Genomic DNA, 24,157 nt, shown 5'->3' on the forward strand with positions numbered 1-24,157 from the left:
TGTGGGGAAGCCTTGGAGCTGAGGACTGGAATTTCTACTAAAGTGAGAAAAGAAGGGACAAGGGAAATGGATCTCTCACACATTCGTGCAATCATTTTTGAGTAAGTTTAATTAAACTGCACCTATCAAAGCATCTGGTGGAAGAATTTCTGCATTTTATACTGGAAATATGGATTGAAATCCTAACTACATTCATGTGGCTAATTGGGAAGAATATATCCAAGCCAGAGTCACCTTTTTCCGTCAAAGGAAAGAGAATGTGTTAGCCCTGGGTAGAGAGTTAGGATTATTGACATGAGATTTTCTTGAAGTCCCACACTGAAAACTGATGCTGCTTATCCATTTTTAGAGTATAGGGGAAAATATGGTTATTGAAAGCCCAAAGGAGTATATCTTCATATACCTTAATTGAACATTATACTGAAAATATGAAATTTATGAATAGCTGGCTTGATTCTCCAGCCTATGACAGAGAACAGTCTGCTGCAAACTTCCAAAGGTTTCCTTGCTTGGGATTATGTAAAGATGTGCAGAGACTCACTCATCCTGTTTGCCAGAATGTCTGACTTGTTTTCCAAATGGGGATCCTGGGGGCCCAGTCTGGGATGGACAAAGCAGAGGTATTGTGTCCAGAAGGATTCATAGAATGCCAGGGCTGGAAGGAATGTTGGGGTACCAGCTTCTCGGAGTAGAGGCTCAGAGGGAAACTGTGAAGGCCTTCCTCTTAGGAGAAGATGCAGCTGTGTCCCCTTTGACACAAACATCAGGCTTGCTTACTGCAGAAAAATTTGATTATATATTCTTATGTAATCCACACACATTGGAAGGAGGCAGTGTAGCAGGGGTCACACACCTGGTTTTAGACAAGAAAAACAATTCTACTGAAACAAAGGGGCCCAGTGCTCTTGGTATCACAGAGGAAGAATTAAGCCCAATATTGGGGGGATCTCCACATCCTGTCCTGTGAGGCCTCAGCCTGACCTTAGCCTGTACTTCAGGTTAAAATATTTTTTTTAAGGCAAAAAGAAACAAGAAGGTACGTTTTCTTTAGATAATTTAATAAAGCAATCTATTTGTCCTTTAAGTTGTTTCTTAATCACTGTCTAGGAAAAATATGAACTGGGAAATACCAAAATACTGATGATGGCTCAGTGGCCAGTCTGACTCAGGATTCAGGCACAAATCCAAATGGAAATCATTTGTTTCCTTTGCATTATGATATTTGTTGTTAATTGCATCTGTCACGTAGGTATTAATTGCTCATCTCTGTCCAGTACACACTGGATATATTTTGTATCAGATATTTATTAATGGTATTAATAAATTGCATGTTTTATATCAAGTATTCATTAATGGTATTAGGACATTTATAATTAGCCACTGAGTGAGCCTCAAACTTGAATTATTCAGCCTATGACTTTACCAAAATGTCTCATATTTTGGACTGGTATAGTTTAAGATACATCTTGAGATTGTTTTCATATTAATTGAATAATTTTTTCAGCCTGTAACTGGTTTGATTGAGGATTTCAGGCTCATTGGGGTGCCAACATTGCAGAGTTTGACTTTTTAAACTCTTACCCTGTCCTGTCAGATCCCTGTATCTGCTGTGTTGTGAGGTCCCTTAAAAATATTTCAGTTTGATTCTATAACTTTTCATCTTTAGTTATTTAAAATCTAGCTATTGAATACGTCAACCTCTTATTCAATTCAAATCTCTCACCTCCCTCTAGAGCAGTCTAGGTGTTCCTCTCCAGAGATCTGAAGAGGAGGAATGAGGCCTTTGTCTGCTACATTCTTCTTCCCTCCTCTTTCCTGTGCTTGTTCCTTGGGTATTACAGTGAGGAGAAGGGAGAGGACAAAAATGTAGAGTCATTTACTTTCTTGAGCTTCCATGGTGAGTTGGTTCTCCTTTTGTTGCTGTTGTTGTTACTTGGACGTGCTTTCTTCTTACGCAAGCAATCACATATTGGCAATGGGGAGGTTACTCTACCTATTTTTCTAGTCACCATCCCTTATCTAGCTCCTTACCACAACGCAAGCACAGGGGAGGCAAACTGCCCCGGCACTTTCCATGGACAAGGAACTCCCTAAGGAGTTCCCATAGACATTGGTGGTCCTTCTGTGATGCACCCGTATCTTCCAGTTGACCCCTAGGTGGCAGCCTCTGAGTATCTTCCTGTCATGCGCGTGCCCTATTCTTTGTCCCATGCAGTAAACCTCTCCAGAACATCTACAGCATCAATCTCATCTACGTTTTGTGGACCCTTTAGTCCCTGCATTGGTTTATCTTCCATCAATTTTCTTAGATAAGACATTGCAATGGAGCTAAACGTGCTAGAAAAGGATACAGGGTTAGTTATTTTCCCTTGCCTTGCGCTACACCCCTACCCCCACCCCTCTTTCTTTAAATCTTCTCTGCTCAACTTAATATGACCAAGTCTTTTTGGGCCTCTCACTGTTGTGATCTCTCCCGTTGTGGAGCACAGGCTCTGGACGCGCAGGTTCAGCAGCCATGGCTCACGGGCCCAGCCACTCCGCAGCATGTGGGATCTTCCCGGACTGGGGCACGAACGTGTGTCCTCTGTATTGGCAGGCGGACTCTCAACCACTGCGCCACCAGGGAAGCCCAATATGAATAAGTCTTATACTTAGTGCTGCATTATCATGGGCCTATTTTTGTAAGTAGCTGCCTATGAATTCACAAGCATGAGACTTCCTGAGGCAACACGACAGGTATAGACAAAGGAAGGCCTGAGCTATGAGCATATTGTATTAGCTCAGTGCCGATCTAGGTGGCTGTATTGACGTTGTTTTGCCCCTTTGTTTGGGGAAATTCAATGTGACTATGCAATAAGAATGCCTTTTTATTCTCCTCCACCTTTTCACTTGGTTTGCCTTATGTCTATGTGAGAAGGAAAATCAACTGGCATTCTCAATACTTACAAAGTCTTAGAGTCAAGCTGTGTAAACTTGGGGCAAGCTACTTAAATTTTTGTGTTTTGTTTCCTTATCTGTAAAATGAAGATGAGGTTAGTAGCTACCTTGTAGTGTTGTTGAGAGAATGAAATGAGTAAATACAGGTGAAGTGCTTGGAACGGTCCTATCAATAAATGCTGTGTGATGTCAATAAGGTGTTCCTCTGGCTTGTTATTTTGCATCTGTAAAGAAAGCCTTATGCAGGCTGGAAGTAGCCAGAGAGCTCATCAAAAATATGCTTACTGTACTCCGAACTCTTGATGCCAAGGGAACATGCTCTGTTTGTCTTCCAGCACACAGTGTGGTGTTTGGCCCATGGTCAGTACTCAGTAGGAAATGCTTGAATGAATGAACATGCTCTCAGTCCTGCTTTAACCCTTGGCATGCCCTGTTCACAGTACAGCTCAGACACCTTGAGCAGGGGAAGAATGAAGCCTCCTAGAGGTACAGGATTTAAACCATAAAGCACCAAGGACCTGTTTTATTAGATCACCTCTCCACAGGCCTCCCATTTACTTAGAAAGCTTCAAAGAATTTTGTTGTTGAGAACCCACTCCCATGTGTTTCTACTCGAAGCAATGTTAGCACTGCAGATCTTTTTACTTGCTGTCAAGGCTACAATAGGGTCATTGAATAATGAGCAGATTAATCACAATTTCAGATGCTGCTTCTAACTCATAACTTATAGATTGACAGGTTCATCATCCTGAAGTCATAATTTTCCCTAGGGTCTGGGGCTTTTCTATAAGAAACTATTCTTTTTTCTTTAAACATGAAGGTTCTCAATAAAAGAAATACAATCTCTTTTTTTTTCCAGTAGAGTGCACTGCAGTTCTTTATACCTATTCAGCTAAAAAATATACATGTTTTAAGAAGTCACAATGAGGGATTGATTCATGCACATACACACACAAAGAGAAATATGGGCTAAATCTGTAGACTTAACTCACTGCTTTCAGTTCATAAAGTAACTTATGACCACGAAGTAACCCAGAAATGTGCAGTTTACCCTTCAGTCATTATGGTGGTGAGTTTAAAGTTTTTAGTCCACAGTCTGCTCCTAAACCAATGTCTGAGAAAATACAGCCATAATTGCTCAAGTTCTCCACTTGTATTTGAGGTCTTGAGAATTTGGATTTTTGTGACTGAAACAGTGTACTAACTCATACTGTTTTTTTTGTTTTGTTTTGTTTTGTTTTTGCGGTACGCGGGCCTCTCACTGCTGTGGCCTCTCTCATTGCGGAGCACAGGCTCCGGACGCGCAGGCTCAGCGGCCATGGCTCATGGGCCTAGCCGCTCCGCGGCATGTGGGATCTTCCTGGACCGGGGCACGAACCTGTGTCCCCTGCATCGGCAGGCGGACTCTCAACCACTGTGCCACCAGGGAAGCCCCTCATACTGTTTTTAATAAGGCTCAGAATGGGATAAATATATCCTTTTAAAAGTTCATGTGGCTCATACTCTTTGATTAAAGGACCTGTTTGCTCTTCAGACCTGTTACCTAATGCCAAAATTTTCAATAAATTGGGACAGATTTATATGGCTTGATGATATCTCCTTCTAAATCATAAGAAATATGTTGAGAGGAGAGACTCGAATGCATATCACTTATAATGAGGAAGCTCTTAAGATCTGATATCAAAAATATTTATCTTTTTTCCTATCTGTGACTTCTGCCAGAACAAGCCCTCTCTCTTAGCCCATCATGAATAGTTTTGGCTAGTTATCAATGGGTTTTGTACTTGGAGTAATCAATCTAGTCACTCTTTCTTGTCCTACTAATCACATGTGAACTAAAGCAATAGTGATAATTTGAATATCTGAATAATTTCCAGGGGCCTAATTACCCTGGCCGCTCATATTACTTGTAAATAACCTGAAGGCAGTAAATTGAAATGGAAGCTCTCTCTTGCTGCCTCTTCCAGATCAGCTTTTACGACAAACTTGTATTCTAGTACTTTCAACCATATTTGAGGACTTATGACAAACTGTGTGGTTTGGCTCTTACTTTGGCATTGCTGTAAACGAGAGTACAAGCTTAACTTCATCGTTCTTAAGGAAAAATGTATGAAATTTAACAGATGTTATGGACTGAATGTTTGTGTCACCCCCCCCCCCCAATTCTTATGTTGAAGCTCTACCACCTCAATGTGATGGTTTTAGGAGATGGGGCCTTTGGGGGGCCATTGGGAATAGATGAGGTCACGAGGGTGGAGCCCTCGTGAATGGGATTAGTGCCCTCATAAGAGTCACTGGAGAGCTTTCTTTCCTTTTTGCTCTCTGCCATGTGGGGTTACAATGAGACATCCTCTATCTGCAACAAGAAGAGGGTCCTCACAATGCTGGCAACCTGTCTTAGACTTTCAGCCCCTAGAACTGTAAAAAATAAATTTCCATTTTTTATAAACCACCTAGGCTATGGAATTTTGTTATAGCAACCTGATCTAAGACAACAGGAAACATACACATGAACTCTAATAATCAAGGCAAGAGTCCTGTTGGCTGTTCTGGACTCCTATTAGTGCCTTTTCTGACTCTAGTACACAGCCATGCATGGAGCTGTCTGCTCTGTCAGCACTCAGCACCAGAGGAATCATGTTCAGTCATTCATTCAGCAAAATTGATTGAGTGCCCACTGTGTGCTGGCACCAATGCAAAGCGCTAAGAACACAATGGTGAGCAAAATGCAGACACAGTCGCTGTTCTCTTGGTGCCCTTAGTATGAAGGTGTCAGACATCAAGCAAATATTTACATGTGGCTGTATCATTACAAAGGAAAAGCAGGGTTCTATGAGTGCACATGGCGTGTGTAAGTACTAAAGCCAAAGGCTGTATTACCTGCCTCTTGTGGGGGCAGTGCTGCCACCTAGGAGGCTCTTTGGAAATCTGTGGGAGCATTTTTGTTTGTACCCCAAAATAGTTGGAGGTGTTTAGTGGGAGAGGAACAGAGTGTTTGCCTACAGCTCACAGGACAGTCTTCTATATAAGGTATTGTCTCACTTCACACATGACTTTCATATATACTTATGTGTTTAATTATCTGAGCTTGGCACTGAACTCCATTTCACATAGAAATACAAAGTATTTTTGCATGATTTTAACATATGTAGAATTTTCCAACAATGTAACTTCAATGTAAATTGCAGTAAGATTATGCTTTATTTTGTCTGCAACTTGAATGAGAGAAGTGACCCTTTGTAGTCTGGACTCAACCACAGACAGACATGGGTGCAGCCTGACTGACTGCCTAGCTTAGAGCCCCTAGGAATAGTGCAGGGGTTCTCAGTTCTGACTGTCCTTAAGAGTGACCTGGGGAGCTTTTATAAAGTACTCACATCCAGACCTCACTCCAAACCAATTAAATCAGAATCTCTGGGAGTAGGCGGGCTTCCTCATTATAAAAGACTTCTCAGTTGATTATAATATTTGGCCAAGTGCTGAACACCTTGTGCAGGTTCTTTGGTGAATTCTGGTTCTACCAATAGGGCCATCTATCTCTCTGGTAGATTTAGAGGACTGGTTTATTGGATCAACCTCACCTGGCCAGGTAGAGCATTCCAGACTTAATAGGCCATTGATTCGCTCCTTTTTTTAGGTTGTTGTTCCTGGTGAAAATCAGTTATATACTCCTTTCTATTCTGTTAAATCCACCACTCTTAACATATCGACACTTAAAAGATTTAAGCTGACAGTAATTCATTTGCCAGTACTAAGAATAGGTTGATTCCATGAAGATTTATGAGTTTGTACACTTAAGCACAGTGTTGTACAATATGCTTTTTGTGAAAATTATCTAAAGAGGGAGACAGGGAGGGTTATTTGTGTCAAGGTACTAAAAGTTCTTTTTTTTAAGTTGTAGCAAATTGAGAGGAATGAAAAAAATATTTTTCTTGTAGTAGGCTACATGTAGAGAGATTGATCTGAGATAGACAAACTAGACACACAAAAATGCTGAGCATCATGTAGAGGAGATACTAGTTTGTAGAACCTGGTCTTGGCCCCTGGCTGCTTTGGTTTATTTGATTCATGGTCATTTGTATCTGATGCCGGAGGTCTATAAATCACCACCAGGGGGCCCTGAAAGCGTTTCTATCTGATTTTGGGGACTGTGGTCTCTTTCCATGAGCAGAGCTGATAAAATATCCCTGGTGTAGATTGGAGGGGTGCCTTGGACCCTATTTGAAGTTTGGCTTTCTCCCATGGATATTTTCGCTTAGAATGTAGCAGCAGCTGCTGAAATAGCTTTGATGTACTCTGGGTTTTATCAATTTTTTTACTGTAATGTTGAATAATCTTATGTCTTGGCTTCTATTTGATGAGCCAAGGTTTTGTGTAAATTTGATATTCGCTGTGGTAAGAAAAAAGGTTTATTTCTTTTTAAATTAAAAGCAAAAAAGAAAACAGTTAACTTTTTTCTCTATCTTTTTACTGAGCTAAAATAACTGGGGATTTGCAAAGTCTGTTCTGAGTGTATGGTGAGTTTTTGTAACACCCCATCCTTTGCATCAGATCTACCCTGAATTTTCCTTTAGATCTATTTCAAGAACCTTGAATTATTTTCAAATGAATACTTAATTATGTTACCTGAAATATAACTGTTAATTGCTCAAAAGGGATATGATTTGTAGCCTTAAAGTAATTTTATTAATCTGGGCAATCCATTTAAATTTTTAGAGAAATATTTCTCACATTCAGATAGTTATCAGTAGATTTTGCATCATTTCAAAATATTGCTATTTTTATTTAAATGATCTCTTTTGGGGAGGAGGGATTCATACCACTTAGAATGAGATACAAGAAGTAAGGCTTTATTATTGTGAAGAAATGAAAGATTATCTGTTTATTCTGCTTATGTTTTGAATTGACTTTTGCAAGTTTAGCATTACGTATCTGAAGTATGCGTATTCTTAAGTATTAGAAAGAATTTTATAGTTTTAATGGAACCCACATCGAATTCAAAATTAAAGTTGTACCAAATACAAATATTTAATAATACATGAATATATTCTAGTAAGGCTTGAATAAATATAGAACTAATCCAGAAAGCTCTCTGGCCCTGTATCCAACAATAAACAGATAACCACTTGCCAAGAATCAGAAGGAGAGATTCAAGCATCACAAATCTGGTGAGTAGAGATATCCCCTAAGACATTATTCACATTTTAGATTTTATACATATGTGAAATCAGATACTCCATTCAGTTCTATTAAAACTGTTGTTTCCACAAACTCCACAGTTTCCATATAGACAAAATGTTTTGGTGATATGAAATAAAGTTGAAGGTGAATTTGCAGGATGCTTAAGGCCCATAGAGAAACATATATTCAGGGTTAAGTTATTGAACTGAATTTGTTTCTGTAACTGATCATTGGATATAACTGAGTCTGTGTGCCTTTATGGTGTGCTTGCTCTCTGTCTACTTGTATGTTTTATATTTTCACCTTATAAATCCATTTGATGCATTCTTTTACCCAGTGCCCTCATAATACCAAGAAATTATGTCAGTTTGCTAAGAAAGCTGCTGTTAGTAGGGCTCCAAAATGCCAGGGGTGAGCATATCATCTTAGAATGAATTTAACAGTTTATTTCTGGCAACAACTTCTTTCATTCAGTGAACTCCAAGACTGTTGGGTTAAATGAAGGGCACAGATTTTATGTTTATGTACATGTGTGGTGCGGAGAATAATTTCTTCCCCAGTTCTTATAGGTAAGTGTTTTATAGAAGTAAATTTAAATGTACAGGAGTCAATCCAAATATTTGCATTTGAAAGTTACTAGTAGATATGGTTCTTAGAGATTCTAGAAACATTCCTCAATTGAGAAAATGGAATCACTATCTACAATGCTAATTCAGTCTCATTGAATTGATGGTAGAGAATTTCCATAGTTAACTAAAGGTCACATCTTCTTTTTTTATTGAGGCGTGGTTGATGTACAATATTATGTAAGTTTCAGGTTTACAACAATTTTTAAAGATTATATTCCATTTATAGTTCTTATAAGATATTGGCTATATTCCCTGTTTTGTACAATATATCCTTGTAGCTTATTTATTTTATACCTAGGAGTTTGTACCTCATAACCCTCTGCTGCATATTACCCCTCTCCTCTTCCCTCTCCCCACTGGTAACCACTAGTTTGTTCTCTATATCTGTGAGTCTGTTTCTTTTTTGTTATATTCACTAGTTTCTTTTACTTTTTAGATTCCACATGTAAGTAATATCTATTTTTAAAAATATTTATTTTATTTATTTATTTTCTTTCTTTTCTTTTCTTTTTTTTTTTGGCTGCGTTGGGTCTTAGTTGCAGCATGCGGGGTCTTCATTGAGGCGTATGGGATCTTACATTGAGGTGTGGGCTCTTCGTTGTGGCACTCGGGCTTCTCTCTAGTTGTGGTGCGAGGGCTCCAGGGTGTGTGGGCTCTGTAGTTGTGGTGCATGGGGTCCAGAGTTCATGGGCTCTGTAGTTTGTGGAACACAGGCTCTCTAGTTGAGGCGTATGAGCTCAGTAGTTGTGGAGTGTAGGCTTAGTTGTCCCACAGCATGTGGGATCTTAGTTCCCCGACCAGGGATTGAACCCACGTCCCCTGCATTGGAAGGCAGATTCTTTACTGCTGGACCACCAGGGAAGTCCCATAAGTGATATAATACAGCAGCGGTCCCCAACCTTTTTGGCACCAGGGACCAGTTTCACGGAAGACAATTTTTCCATGGACGGGGGTGGCGGGATGGTTCAGGTGGTAATGCGAGTGATGGGGAGTGACGGGGAGCAGTAGATGAAGCTTCACTCGTTTGCCCACCACTCACCTCCTGCTGTGTGGCCCGGTTCCTACCAGGCCGTGGACCACTACCGGTCTGCAGCCTGGGGGTTGGAGACCCCTGTCATACAGTATTTGTCTTTCTGTGTCTCACTTATTTCATTTAGCATAATACCCTCCAAGTCTATCCATGTTGTTGCAAATGGTAAAATTTTATTATTTTTTATGGCTAAGTAATATTCCATTGTATTATATATATATATGTGTGTATATATATATATGCACACACACACAAAGAATATATATATGAAGAAGATGTGGTATATATTGGGTTGACCAAAAAGATCATTCAGGTTTTCCATTAAGGAAAAACCTGAATGAACTTTTTGGCCAACCCAATGTATATGTATATATATATATTCGTCTGTTGATGGACACTTAGGTTGCTTCCATATCTTGGCAATTATAAATAATGCTGATATGAACATTAGGGTGCATGTATCTTTTTGAATTAGTGCTTCTTTTTTTTTTTTTTCCAGATAAATACCCAGGAGTGGAATTGCTGGGTCATATGGTAGTTCTATTTTTAGTTTTTTGAGGAACCTCCGTTCTGTTTTCCATAGTGGCTGCACCAATTTACATTCCCACCAACAGTGTATGAGGGTTCCTTTTTCTCCACATCCTCACCAAAAACGTGGTCTTTTTGATGATAGCCATTCTGACAGGTGTGAGGTGATAACTCATCTTGGTTCTAATTTATGTTTTTCTGATGATTTCATGTACCTGTTGGCCATGTGTATGTCTTCCTTGGAAAAATGTGTATTCAGGTCTTCTGCCCATTCTTTTAATTGGGTTGTTTGTTTTTTTGATGTTGAGTTGTATGAGCTGTTTTTATATTTTGGATATTAACCCCTTATTGGTCATATCATTTGTGAATATTTTCTCCTATTCATTAAGTTGTCTCTTTGCTTTCTCGATGGTTTCCTTTTGCTGTGAAAAAGCTTTTAAGTTTAATTAGGTCCCATTTGTTCATTTTTGCTTTTATTTCCTTTGCTTTAGGAGACAGATCTTAAAAAATATTGCTACAGTTTATGTCAAAGAGTGTTTTGCCTATGTTTTCTTCTAGGGGTTTTATGGTTTCCAGTCTTACGTTTCAATTTTTAATCCATTTTGAGTTTATTTTTCTATATGGTGTTAGAGAATGATTTCATTAAAGGTTACTTATCTTCAAGTATATATTTGAAATCTGGAACTTAGAAAAACAGATGTGTGACTGTCAAAATAGATCACTCAAGGTCCAAAATGTAAAGCCTATGTCTTTTATTCAAGAAAGAGCCTCTGAAGTCCTACTAGTCTCTGGACTCTTGATCTACCCACACTCCTATGAAGATTGGTGACTTTGATTTCTCATCTGCAGAAACCACAAACGTTGGGGGTGGGTGGGCGGAGGAGAGCAGATACCGAGAGCCATGCTGATAGGCAGCAAGAAGCGATTGCTGACATTGTGAAGGACACTATAAAACACATTCAAACTTAAAAAAAGGACATAAAGTTTGGATCATAATTTAGGATTATTGAGCATAGGAGTAGCCTTCTATCTTTCAGCAGCCTTTGAGAGTGTTACTATGTGGCACCAGAAGTTTCTAATGATGATTCCTGGAGTCTTAGTTTTCTGTGTTGTCCCAGAAATACCAAGTGGGTGGGATTCTGCCACACCCCTATTTCTCACTTCAACTCTTCTTTTTATCTATTTCATATGTTAGAATTGTATAATGTGGCTTCTCGTTTAAAATGTATAGTATTTGAAAGCCAACAGTTTAGAGTATAGTTTGGTTCTATGATAAGGCTGAATCATTAAGAAAAGATTAAATTATGCTCAGCCTTCTTTGTGTAAAAGGCAGAGAAAGATATAAAATATTTCAGAAATATTTGCATTAAAATGGTGAAAATAAAAGTTTAGGCATGGTAAAAGCTCTAAGTAAATATTTGTTGAATGGGTGAATTACTAAATGCAAAAGAGAGAAACTCAATGTATCCTGAAAGTTGCCTTCCCTCACATCACTGAATAAATAAGGCAGGACTGAATGTGGCTCCTTTATTGAATTTTGTTGTGTTTATGGATACCTGGGTTCAGTCTTCTAAGAACAGCTCAAATAGAGAGGTGACGACATTTGGCAAGGCACTTGTCGGAAGTGCCTTCAGGTAACATCCTGGAGTCTTTAAAATGTCTTTAAGAAATACATCATCGTGGGGCTTCCCTGGTGGTACAGTGGTTAAGAATCCACCTGCCAATGCAGGGGACACGGGTTCAAGCCCTGGTCTGGGAAGATCCCACATGCCACTGAGCAACTAAGCCCGTGTGCCACACTACTGAGTCCGCACGCCTAGAGCCCATGTTCCACAACAAGAGAAGCCACCGCAATGAGAAGCCCGTGCACCACAATGAAGAGTAGCTCCCATTCGCCGCAACTAGAGAAAGCCCACACACAGCAACGAAGACCCAACGCAGCCAAAAAAAAAAAAAAAAAAAAAAAAATCATCGAAGTATTTGGAGTGAAAGCTGATGAGCCATTCTCTTGCAGATGTGGAAACTGAGACTCACATCAGCTCTAGAGGAAGTACAATTTATTTTATTTATGTAATTAATATAGTTAATTAAAGAGAAAGGTACTTATTTTCTTAAAGGTAATTGATTCATTTGGTATTTTGTGCATTGAGTATCTAGTGCCAAGAATGAGGCAGAGCTATACATGAAATATATGTATATGTATATGAATATATGTATTTTACCAGTTTAACTATATATATATATATATATATATATACACACACATACATATAAAACTAAAATTGTAAAATACAAAATGTATGTATGTAATCACCACATATACATACATGTATGTGTATATATCCTTGTTTTTTTGTTTTTTTTCCTTATTTATTTATTTATTTATTTATTAAAAAAATTTTTTTTATTAGATTCTGCTTTATAACAAAGTGAATCAGTCATACATATACATCTGTTCCCACATCCCTTCCCTCATGCATCTCCCTCCCTCCCACCCTCCCTATCCCACCCCTCCAGGCGGTCACAAAGCACCGAGCTGATCTCCCTGTGCTCTGTGGCTGCTTCCCACTAGCTATCTACCTTACGTTTGGTAGTGTATATATGTCCATGCCTCTCTTTCGCTTTGTCACAGCTTACCCTTCCCCCTCCCCATATCCTATCCTTGGTTTTATCTCTTGACTGCACAGCCTAAAAATTTTAGCATCTGGCACTTTATAAGGAGAGTTTGCCAACTTCTGTTCTATTGTCTCACCAACCAACACTTGGATGTTGCCAATCTTTAATTTCAGCTATTCTGATGGGTCTGTAATCGTATTACACTGTAATTTTAACCTTTATTTCTCTAATTTCTAAATTTACTGGATACCTAGCCATTTGGATGTTATCTTCTAAGGAGTGTCTATTCAGGTCTCTTGCCCATTTTTCTTTTGGGTTGTCTGCCTTTTTCTTACTGATAGATAGTTCTTTATATGTTCTGGATGTAAGACTTGGTCAGTTTTGTGTTACAAGTTTCTTCTTCCACTGCATAGTTTGCCTTTTAACTTTCTTTATGGTCTCGTTTGATGAACAGAAGGTCTGCATTTTTATTTACCCATCTTTTTCTTTACAGTTATGTTTTGTTTAGGAAGGCTTTTCTTACCTTGATCATGCAGATAGTCCCCTAATTTAGCATCTAAAACAGTGACTCTCACACTTCCCTGTGCATCAGAGTGACCTGAAAGGCTTGACTGAACCCAGCTGGCTGAGACCCACTGCCACACTTTCTGGCTGAGCACATCTGGGGCGAGGCTGGAGAGTTTGCATTTCTGTCAAGTTCCCGGGTGGTGCTGACACTGCTGGTCTGGGGTCTTTATACCTATGATCCACCAGAAGTTATGAAGGGTCAGTTTTCATTTCTTTCCTATGGAAATCTAAGTACCATTTGTTGACAAGATAGTCCGCTCTCCACTATTCTGTAAACCAAGTGTCAAAAAGTACACGTATTTGTTTCTGGGCTCTCCAGTCTACAGTGGTCTCTTTGCCTGGCCTGGGCCAGTACCACTCTCTTGTTACTGTAGCACTATCTTGAGTCTTGATATACCATAAACTGTCCATCCTTCCTTTCCCTTCAATATACATTTATGACCAGCTTGTCAATTTACTGTCTCTCTCTCTCTCTCGGAGTTTTCATTAGAAGTGAATTAAATCTATGAATTGGTTGGAAGAATTGATATATTTACAATATTGAATCTCCTAATTCAAGCTTCTCAACCTTTTTTTCCCTAATATTCCTCCAAAGAGTCTTTTTTAGACTTTTTTCCCCCTAATTACCCCCCTACCTCCATGAAATGTTAATGCCACAGATATACTGTATGTCTGTGCCTTACACACAGGTAAGGACAGTAAGATTTTTCATCCCTCCAGAACCAATTTTTATTCCTTCTGGGGGAGATTTCAGTTCTGTTGTGAATATGTATCCCAATCCATAGTATAGCTTTCCATTTACTTAGATATACTTTGACTTCTCTTAATAATGTTTCTAATTTTCTGTGTAGCAGGCAAACACTTATTTTTAGATTGATTCCTAGGTATTTTGGAATGTAGAGTTCATGCCCTCCTGGGTTGGCTATGCAGCTCCCAGGCAGGCTCGGGTGAACAGGTGTGGTCACTGCTGTGCAGGGCCTCCTGGCTCCCTACCTCATTAAATCTTGATTTGAGGCGCCATTTTTCAAGACCTATGGTTGAAAGTCCTAGTGTAATTCCAAACTCGTTTGTCATTTGCACTATAAAAGAAAATAATATATATGGTTATAAGTGCAGAACAGGCATTTGGAAAGGATGAATTGGAAAGTCTTGGAAAGTGTTCCTAATTAAGGAAAGTCTTGGAAAGTGTTCATAATTAAGGTGTGAACAACAGTGAGTTTTTTTTCATGGTTTATATGAGCAGTGTGAAAATGTATCAGTAGATGGCACTGTTTCTTAATAGATAAAGAAATCCCTTAAACTGGTGGAATAGGTTTGAGGAAAATATTTTTTTGTTAAATCGGAATTAAGAATAAGATAAATAAAACTAAAGAAAGTTCTGCAGAATCCCTTGTGATCTACTTCTCTGGTGAGCTTAATTAAAGTCAAGGAAGACACTTAAAGCTCTTTCACCCCCTCATTTGTGGTGGGCTGTTGCTCTAACTGTGTCTTTTCCCAGGCCAGGGAAAAGTGACAGCGTATTGTGCAGTTGGCGTGGCTAGAATAAGATCACCAGACGGAAGCGCCGCGTGCCTTGCTGTGTGTGGCCCTGTGCTCTGCACAGAAGGCAATGCTGGTTTTCGTTTTCAGAACGATCTGTGTGGAAGACAGCCTGAAACATGAAAGGAATAAAACCCAAGCCTGCCGTCACTGTGTTTTCTGTGCAGCAGAGTGGAAGATCTGGTTGCAACCCTGCCTCTGCCACGTACTAGCTCTTTGAACTTAGCAAACCATTTAATCGCTCTGACCTCAGTTTTGTTACCTGAAAAACGGAGGTAATACCTACATGACACAGGGTGTTGTGAGGAGTAAATGTGGCATCATCTGTAGAGCACTTAGCCTGGCACCAGAGAGCGACAGTGTGCTCTTGGGACCAGTCCGTGCTCTTTGGAGCTTTGAAAGTGGCACAGAAAGTAGACCTCGTGGCATGTCAGTGATAACTGTCGTGTGCCCAGGTGACAAACATCATCAAACCTGGCTACTTGCATTGCTCTCAGGTTTGAGCTCTGCAACCCAGGCGAATGGCCTTAAGCAGTAGAACCCAAACCTGCTTGCTTCCTGGTTCCCCTGAGGAGCTTCCAAAAAACAGCAATGCCTCGGCCCTAGAGATTCTGATTTAACTGGTCCAGGGTGGGTCAGGTCTGAGGAGACTCCAGTGGGCAGCTGCGTTGAGATGCCCGGTTTACAGTGAGCCATCTTTACATGGTGTCACCTACAGAGGGTCTCAGGCTTGGGGTGTGGCCACAGGTTCGTATGTGAGTATCCGGGAGGTGTTGGAACCATTCCTCTCCTCCTGGGCGCTGTGCAGTCTGCTCAGGTAGCTGGCCCACAGACATCTTTGACAGCTGGTTCTGACTGGGCAGAGGTGCAGTTAAGATATAAGGGGCATGTTTCCCCCTCAGATGTACTCCCTGAAATAGAGAAATAAAGCTCCATGAGTGAATCAGAGAGAACATGTATTTTTTCTTACCTTTTTCTTATCTTTGTGCTTCTGTGCATAGGTATATCTGTGTGCATACCTTCCTGCTTTCTTTCTGTCGTGTGTTCTGTTTTTTTTTTTTTTTTTTTTGCGGTACGCGGGCCTCTCACTGTTGTGGCCTCTCCCGTTGTGGAGTACAGGCTCCGGACGCGCAGGCTCAGCAGCCATGGCTTACGGGCCTAGCCACTCTGTGGCATGTGGGATCTTCCCAGAGCGGGGCATGAACCCGTGTCCCCTGCAATCGGCAGGCGGACTCTCAACCACTGCGCCACCAGGGAAGCCCTGTTCTGTTTTTTTTCTATCTGCCTCTCTCTGTGTGTCTCTGCCCTGTACCTGTCTGCATCTGTTTTGTCTGTCTCTTGATTCCTCTGTTGGTGCAGGGCCTGATTTATGCACCCCACGGTTACCGAGTATATTAGTCAGGGTTCTGCAGAGAAACAGAGCCATTAGAAGATGATGTATGATTATATACATATAGTTATATATGTATGTCATATAATGACATACATATATAAAGAGATCTATTATGAGGGATTGGCACGCATGATGATGGAAGCTGACAGGTCCCAAGATCTGCAGAGGCAAGCCTGAGACTCAGGAGTGCCGAATGTGTGAGTTTCACTTTCAGTCCAAGTCCACAGTCAGGAGAAGACTAATGTCCCAGTTTGAAGATAGTCAGGGAGAGAGGTATTCTCCCTTACTCAACCTTTCTGTTCTATTCAAGCCTTCAGCAGATTAGATGGGACCCGCTCACACTGGGGAGGGCAATCTGCTTTAGTCAGTCTAGTGATTCAAATGTTAACCTCACCCAGAAACAGATACATCTAGAAAAATGTTTGACCAAATATCTGGACACCCCGTGGTGTGGTCAAGTTGACACATAAAATCAACTATCATACCAGAGAAGTCCGTATGTCCACCATCCTAGAATTTCTGGGTCAGAAAAGTCTTAAACCAGATGACTAAGGGTCAAATCAGGCATGTCTTGTTGGTCTCCCACCCTCATGCCTATGTTACATCCAATGATAATACACCCAGGAAGCTTCACTCTGTATGTTACCTACGTGACCACTTTTTCTAGGTCATGATGAGATATGTCACTGAACACGAAACCCCTTTTCTATCTATTCTAATAGAGTATAACAGAACTAGGTTAAACATGGTTTACTTACATCACTGAGAAAATCTAAACACATTTCCTAATTGCACTGGCGATATTACTCAGCTGAAAGAACTCAGCAGTTTGACTATGCAACTGCCTGAACTCACTTCTTGATTGACATTTCTGGAAAAAAAAAAAGAGTTTCAGTCATTCGCACCCTGTTTTCCAGGGTGAACCCCAGGGCGTTTTAGTTGTTGTCCATCAGGAAAGAAGGTTTTCCCAAACTCACTGTCTCCCATCCTGACTTCTTTTTTTTAGGTTATCTCATGCTCCTTCCTCACTGGAATTTTGCCTGACATCCCCAAACATCTAAATGCTTTATCAACCAAAACATATACCCCTGGGCTGCTCCAGATGTAAACTGTCTTGTGGAAATACCTCGGAGTTTGAAAATGTCAATACAGGTTTGTCAGTATATAAATTTTATGACGTTTAAAACAGAACTTAAAAGGTTTTGAAGCAAACTGTTCTATCCAATGGGAATAAAAGAAAAGGCAGGTCCATAACTATATAATAGAAATATAATACCCTGAGCTAAAGACTATGTAATTATGCCAGTGTTTTATATTCTTTTCTGAAAATCTTCGGGACAAATTATTACAATTTTCTTGTTTTATGTGGAACATTAAAATATTTCCAATATTTTAATATTTTCCAAAATATTCTTGTTTTGGAAAGTGTAGGGAAAAAAGCAGTTTCAAATATTAAAAATTGAAAACAATAAATGATAATTTCTGTGCTCTTGCCAGAGGCTAGAGGCAGAGGTAAGGCTCTGGCACAGAGAAGGCTGAAAGAGATGCAAGTGTAAGAACTGGTGGTGGAGGAAGCAGAGAGGGCGAGGCGTGGACCCTAGGAACCTCTCGAGGCTTCTTTCCTCAGGATCCTCTTGGCAATACTGGTCAGCGCTTAAACCATCCCAGAAAGTGACCGTGTGCCTCCAATCTCTAGGAACAATTTCAGAATCATTCCGGGGCATTTCCAGTCAATCTGGCAGTATATCCAGGTCTGCGATGGGGACTGGGATAAACCGGGGCCATTAATTCTGCTGGAGTTCTTAAAGCCTCTCAATCAATTTAGGGGCAGATTCTTTTTGCCCTGCAAAGGAATCCAGCTTTTAAAATAAAAGTTGAATCCAGAGGCAAGGATGGTCCAGTAACATTCTGTGTTTTCAGGCTGGCTGAGCACAAGTCAGGAATTTGGTTAGTGGCACCAAGGAAATAGATGAGAAGGAAAACCAAAGACTGTGTCATGAAGAAACGACTGATTTGCTCTGAGGAAACCTGTGTAGGAGGCCTCTAGGGATAACCTGCTTTTTGAAGCTATTGAGTGTCAAAAATAAGTGGAGCCCGATCCATGGTTGAGATCACTTCCAAGTGCTTCTAACCTCTGTGAAGCAGCGTCTCACAATCGTGGCATCTCCATCTGTGGCTTGGCTTCCACAGGGGCACACACAGCACCTCCTGCACTTTTCTCTGCCAATTTCAAAACCAGAGTATGTAGGTGCAAATACTTATTCCTGAGAACTGAAGGAAGCCTAGTGATTTGCGTGGTAAGAGATCCACAGATCGATCTCGCCACACTGCGGCTGCTGACTGGCGTCCTTCTCTTCATTGAACTATAAACTCCTTGCAAGCAGGGTAGCAAAGACTCTCTCTTTGACCCGACTTTAGTCAGGGTCCTCTGAGCCCTCTTCTTGACTAGATCCTGATTTGGACACTGTCCTTAGCCCACTTAGTCCAATTTAAGCAAAAATCCTGCTGGGTCAGTTTATCAAAAAATCCCCTACCCTTGATATCTAATCAAATCCCTCACCCTCAATATCTTATCACCCTTGTCTGCCTTCAGCAAGAATACTGTTGAGTTGGTCTAGCAAGAATTCTCCTTATCCCTACTGTTTCCTCTTAGTAATTTTTCATCCTCTGACCTTCACCCTGCTCTTTGGCTGTAAACACCCCCTCCTTGTCCTTGTTGTATTCAGGGTTGAGCCCGACCTCTCTCCCCTATTGCACCCTCCCACCCCCCACCCCAAATTTTGGTAGTCCCTTGAATAAAGTCTTCCTTACTGTCTTAACAGGTGTCAGAATACTTTTTTTTCTGCAGCTCGACTTTGCATCTCTAGGATCAAACACAGGACCTGGATCATAATTGGTGCTCAATAATTTTTGAAGGGACAAAGGAATGAATGAATGAAATAGGTAGCTTGGTTTAGCTTTGCAAGCAGGGGCTTTGAAGACCACAGACCTGTGTTCAAATTCGTGTTCTGATATTTACCAGCTATGAGGTCATGGATAAACTATTGAACTTTCTTTTGTTCAGCTTCTTCAGCTATAAGAATGAAGAAAATAGAACCTATTTTACAGTTGTTTTGAGGAGCAAATGTGATAATGTGAAATGTTGGGTACTTGGTTTTTGATCAATAATGATTGCCATTGTTATTATTATTAGTAAGAGTGATGGCAAAATGACCACCCAGCCTGGGGCATGTAGGGAAGGTGTAATTCTCCATTTTTTCCAAGGATTTCCCATTCTGTTATAGATGAAATTGTGTCCCCCTCCCTGCCCCCCTCCCAATCCACCTGTTGAAGTCTTCACTTACAATGTGACTATATTTGGAGATAGGGTCTTTAAGGAAGTAATTAAGGTTAAATGAGGTCATAAGGATTGGGGGCTAATCTGATAGGAATGATGTCCTTATAAGAAGAGAAGGAGACACCAGAGCTCTCTCTCCCCCAGCATGCACAGAGGAAAGGACATGTGTAGATATAGCGAGAAGGTAGCTATCTACAAGCCAAGAAGAGAAGTCTCACCAGAAACCTTGGCACCTTGATCTTGGACTACCAGCTTCCAGAACTGAGAGAAAACAAATTTCTGTTGTTTAAGCCAGCCAAGTCTGGTATTTTCTTATGGCAGCCAGAGCCAACTAGTGAATATTCTAAGGCCCACTGCTGACACTTAGCTCCTCACTATGTAAACAACCCCCTTTACCCCGCCACGTTGTAATTTCTCCATCCATCATTGCATTCTTTACTTACTCAATCTGATTTTTATCAATTTCATCTAAGCCTTTGTACCCTTTTCCAGAATTTGGCTCTTCAAAGACTATTATTATCTTCTCATCAAACTATCTTTCAAATGAAAATTGTTTTCCAAAATTTTGAGTTCATAATTTTTTTTTTTTTGCGGTACGCGGGCCTCTCACTGTTGCGGCCTCTCCTGCTGCGGAGCACAGGCTCCGGACGCACAGGCCCAGCGGCCACGGCTCACGGGCCCAGCCGCTCCACGGCACGCAGGATCCTCCCGGACCGGGGCACGAACCTGTGCCATCCGCATCGACAGGCGGACTCCCAACCACCGTGCCACCAGGGAAGCCCGAGTTCATAATTTTATGTGACCAAAGTGCTAATTAATTTTGTAAATAAGACTTGAGATGTTGGGAAAAAATTACAGAGAACTAATGCAGATTGGGAAGGCTTCATGGAGGAGCTATATCATGTGTTAAGAAGGGAGAGGAGTTTCATTATTTTGGCCAAAGAGAAGGTGGAAGCCTGCATTTTTTGAGGCATTGAACCCATTAATGCTTATGATTCAACTTTTAAAAGAGCAAATTCCTTTCCATGACACCATCTGGGGGAACAGTTATTCCAGTTATTTATTGCCTAACAAACCACCACAAATTTAATGGCTTAGAATACTGATTATTTATTTTGCCCATGAACCTGAAGTCTGGCCAGGGCTTGGCAGGTCTCATCACGTCTCTGTGATGAGATCTGGGGCAGGTCTACTGTGGGCTGGAGGAGCCACTTCCAAGGTGGCTCATTCACATGACTGGAAGTCTGGTTGCTCAGCTAGACTCTGGATCAGCTGCTTGGGCTTCCTCACAGAATAATAGCTGGATTCCAAGAATGAGGTCTTAAGAGACAGGAAGGAAGTAGAAGCTGCCAGTTGGTAAGGACTTGTCTTGGAAACTGGCATAGTGTCACTTTTGCCTTAATGTATTGGTCAAGTTGTCATGGAGCCCAGATTCTAGAGGAGGGACCCTAGACCTCTCCTCCTAATAGGAGAACTGTCAAAGAATTTTGGGTCCATGTGTTAAATATGGCACTGCAGATTGTATATATCAGAGGTTCTCAAATCCTGGCTGTATTTTAGAAACATTTTGAAGTTAAAAATAAAATACCAGTGCTTGTGACCACCTCAAGAGATTTTGGTTTAATTAGGCTAGGGGAGGCCTAGGAATCTATATTAAGCAAAATTCAAGGTGATTCTGACATGCAGCCTTGTTCTGTGGGCCAAAGTTCCTGTGTGCAAGGATTAGCAAAAATGAGCCTTGAGTCAAAGGGTGAGAATGAGGCTCCTTTGGCCATCTGGAGGCTAATGCAAGAAGACACAGCTCAAGAAGTTTGCCTAAGAGTTATCCCAACACCACTGCCTACAAGATAAATTGCTTCCAAATGAGTATGGGGAAAATCCTTCAATTAAAAGGACCTGCCATCACATACATGTTTTTTCTCATTTCACATTTTACCTGAAGATTGTAAATATTACTGAAAAAAATCAACAGTGCTGCCATATTGCCATGATCTAATTTGTCTTTTCTGATTGTGTGAAGCACGGGTAGGCATCTGGCATCACATTTCCAGACCACAGAGAACGAACGATGTTAAACATTTATAGTGTACTTAATCATCTGTCAGAAATGTACAAAAGCATAATGTCTCATTAATAATTATTAAATCATTGAGTCACACAGAAGGAGATGTTCTCCTCTTTCCTTATATAATGACCAGTAACCACTAAAACATAGGCCATTTGTGAGGCATGACCAGCATATCTGATAGTGGAAATGTGCTTGAGGAAATTAATAAAAAATCTTATTAAGAGATAGACTTTTAGAAAGGAAGAAAACATGCATATGGATGCTGTAATATTCAGCCAGGGCAAATAGATGCTCCCTCCCTGTTTAGAGTCAGGTTAAAATTCAGTCAGGTAATTGCTAGGAGTGAAGAGATGTGAAAGGAAATGATCTTATTTGCTTTCTGAGGTTAGATAACTCATTTCAAAATGCCCAGCTTTGGGCTTTTATTCATAAGTATATGTATCATTTTATGAATAAAAGAGATACATATTTTGATTTGGAATGAAGCTGGGCTGGAAGGTGCGATTTTTCAGGACTTGGGTTTTATTTCTGATGCTGTTCATGAGGATTTTTTTATTTTATAGGAACTTTTAATATCAGGCAATGTCATTTTAGCAACATATAATACAAGAATTGAATTACATCTGTTGTAGATTCCCCCCGCCGCCATCTCCCAATATTCAGCCCAGAGAATTTAAATATTTAGCCTTTAAAAAATTTGCAAGTTATATTTTTCTTCACAGCAGCTGATATGATCAACTCTTCTTATTTTTCATTTTCAACCTTAAACTTTCTTCATTCTGAGTAAAAGTGAAGCCTCCTAATCTACACATGTGACAATTGCATGATCTAGTCAACCAAGGTGGTGGTTCAAGGTTGTGTGGAATTGTTATGGGTATCACATGCTGTCTGTTTTGGCCTGATGTGGCATTCTGTGCCACCAATATTCCTTCAGTCAAACTTTTGGAGTCTTTCATACATTGCTCTTTACCATGCTAAGGCTGGGCTTTGGCAAAAAGTATTAAACACACAATATTTGCTTTTGGTGCTCATCCTTCCAGTTCTGGGCCAGTAATCAGTAACCACATTCCTTCCTGCCATTAGTTATCCCTCTGCACAGTCAGCTGTTAGACACAGCCTTCTCATAGACCTTTGAACCATTGTGGATTGAAGCACTTGCTAGTTGCCACTTACCAGGAAATCGTCAGAATGTCTTGTGTGTGTTATCATGTCTCCCAGAGGTTTTGGGAAAGAGGACCACGTTTAAAATGCCTCTTAAAATTTGGTAAGATTTACTTTCATGTTAATTTGCCTGAACAAATGAATAAAAATCCTCCCCTCCATTGTCCATAAATGATTTAAAGCATTTATAAGGGTACATTTAATTTTTTAAAACACCATAAATAGGATTAGGTGAGAAACAAGAAAGAAATGTACTGGTGGAGATATGAAAAGGGGCCAGGAATGAAGGCAAAACAAAATGCAGACTAATCTGTTACTCTTGAAACAGATGGGCCCCAAATTGTTCTGTAAGTATCTAGAAACGAAATGAAACGGAACATTTGTTTGGTTGTACTATTCAGAGTACATGAGAATAAAAACAAACCCATCCCTAAGGAGAGGCACAATTCATTTTGATATTATGGCAAGAATAACATTCCTTCTGGGATTCTCTCTAATGAGCACACCGTAAAATGCAACAGTGTCCTCAACCTCCTCCATGTAGAGACCTGAGGTTCCACTGGTGTGCCTCTTGTGTTTCTCAATGTAGACTGATGGCGTCACACCAAAGCCCAACTCAGTGAAAGCCTTTGAGAATATGAAAGGGAAAAAGGTGAAAGACAGTCTTAGTTCACAAATTCCTGCTGGTCTAGCTTAATTCAAGAGTGGACCTTAGAATATCTGGATGGAAGGATAAAAGGGATAGATTTTACACATTCTCCATCATAATTTTTTCTCTAAACTGAGCTTTTGATAAATACCAGAAGGCAGCAGCATGTTTAATGTTACATTTGCTTAAGGTGTGTGCATTTTGTGTCACCAATTAAGTACGGACCCAAAGGCCCTAACAGACAGTGGCTGGGGGTAAAAAGTTGACACACCCTGTGAAAACAGGTGCTGAGAGAGGGCTTACCTGAATCAATGTCCATTCCACTCTGGTAAGAGGTCAGCTGAAAGAATCTCTGTGTGCAAGGGCCAAGGGCTGAATTGTGTTTTACTATCTCTAAGCATTTTTGCAATTACTGTTGCAGGAACATGAGAATCAAAGAAGTAGGGCTGACAAATGATAATAGTCAAGGTGAATCATTGCCAAAGGCAGAGGGAGTGAGGAAGTAAGATGGCTGATTTGTGC

General features: G+C 40.4%; 1 long non-coding RNA gene across 4 annotated transcripts in view; it reads left to right on the top strand.

Moving 5' to 3' along the window:
- LOC309809669 overlaps window positions 1-24,157 on the top strand; it is a 94,069-nt gene that overhangs the window by 9,369 nt on the left and 60,543 nt on the right. For all 4 annotated transcript variants that reach the window (XR_014294888.1, XR_014294889.1, XR_014294890.1 and 1 more), the window contains exon 2: window positions 17,427-17,572. This is a non-coding gene — a long non-coding RNA (uncharacterized lncRNA). The remainder of the gene's footprint in view (window positions 1-17,426; window positions 17,573-24,157) is intronic.

This window comes from Mesoplodon mirus, assembly GCF_964341445.2.
Source record: "Mesoplodon mirus genome assembly, chromosome: 8".
Classification (NCBI taxonomy): Eukaryota; Metazoa; Chordata; class Mammalia; order Artiodactyla; family Ziphiidae; genus Mesoplodon; species Mesoplodon mirus.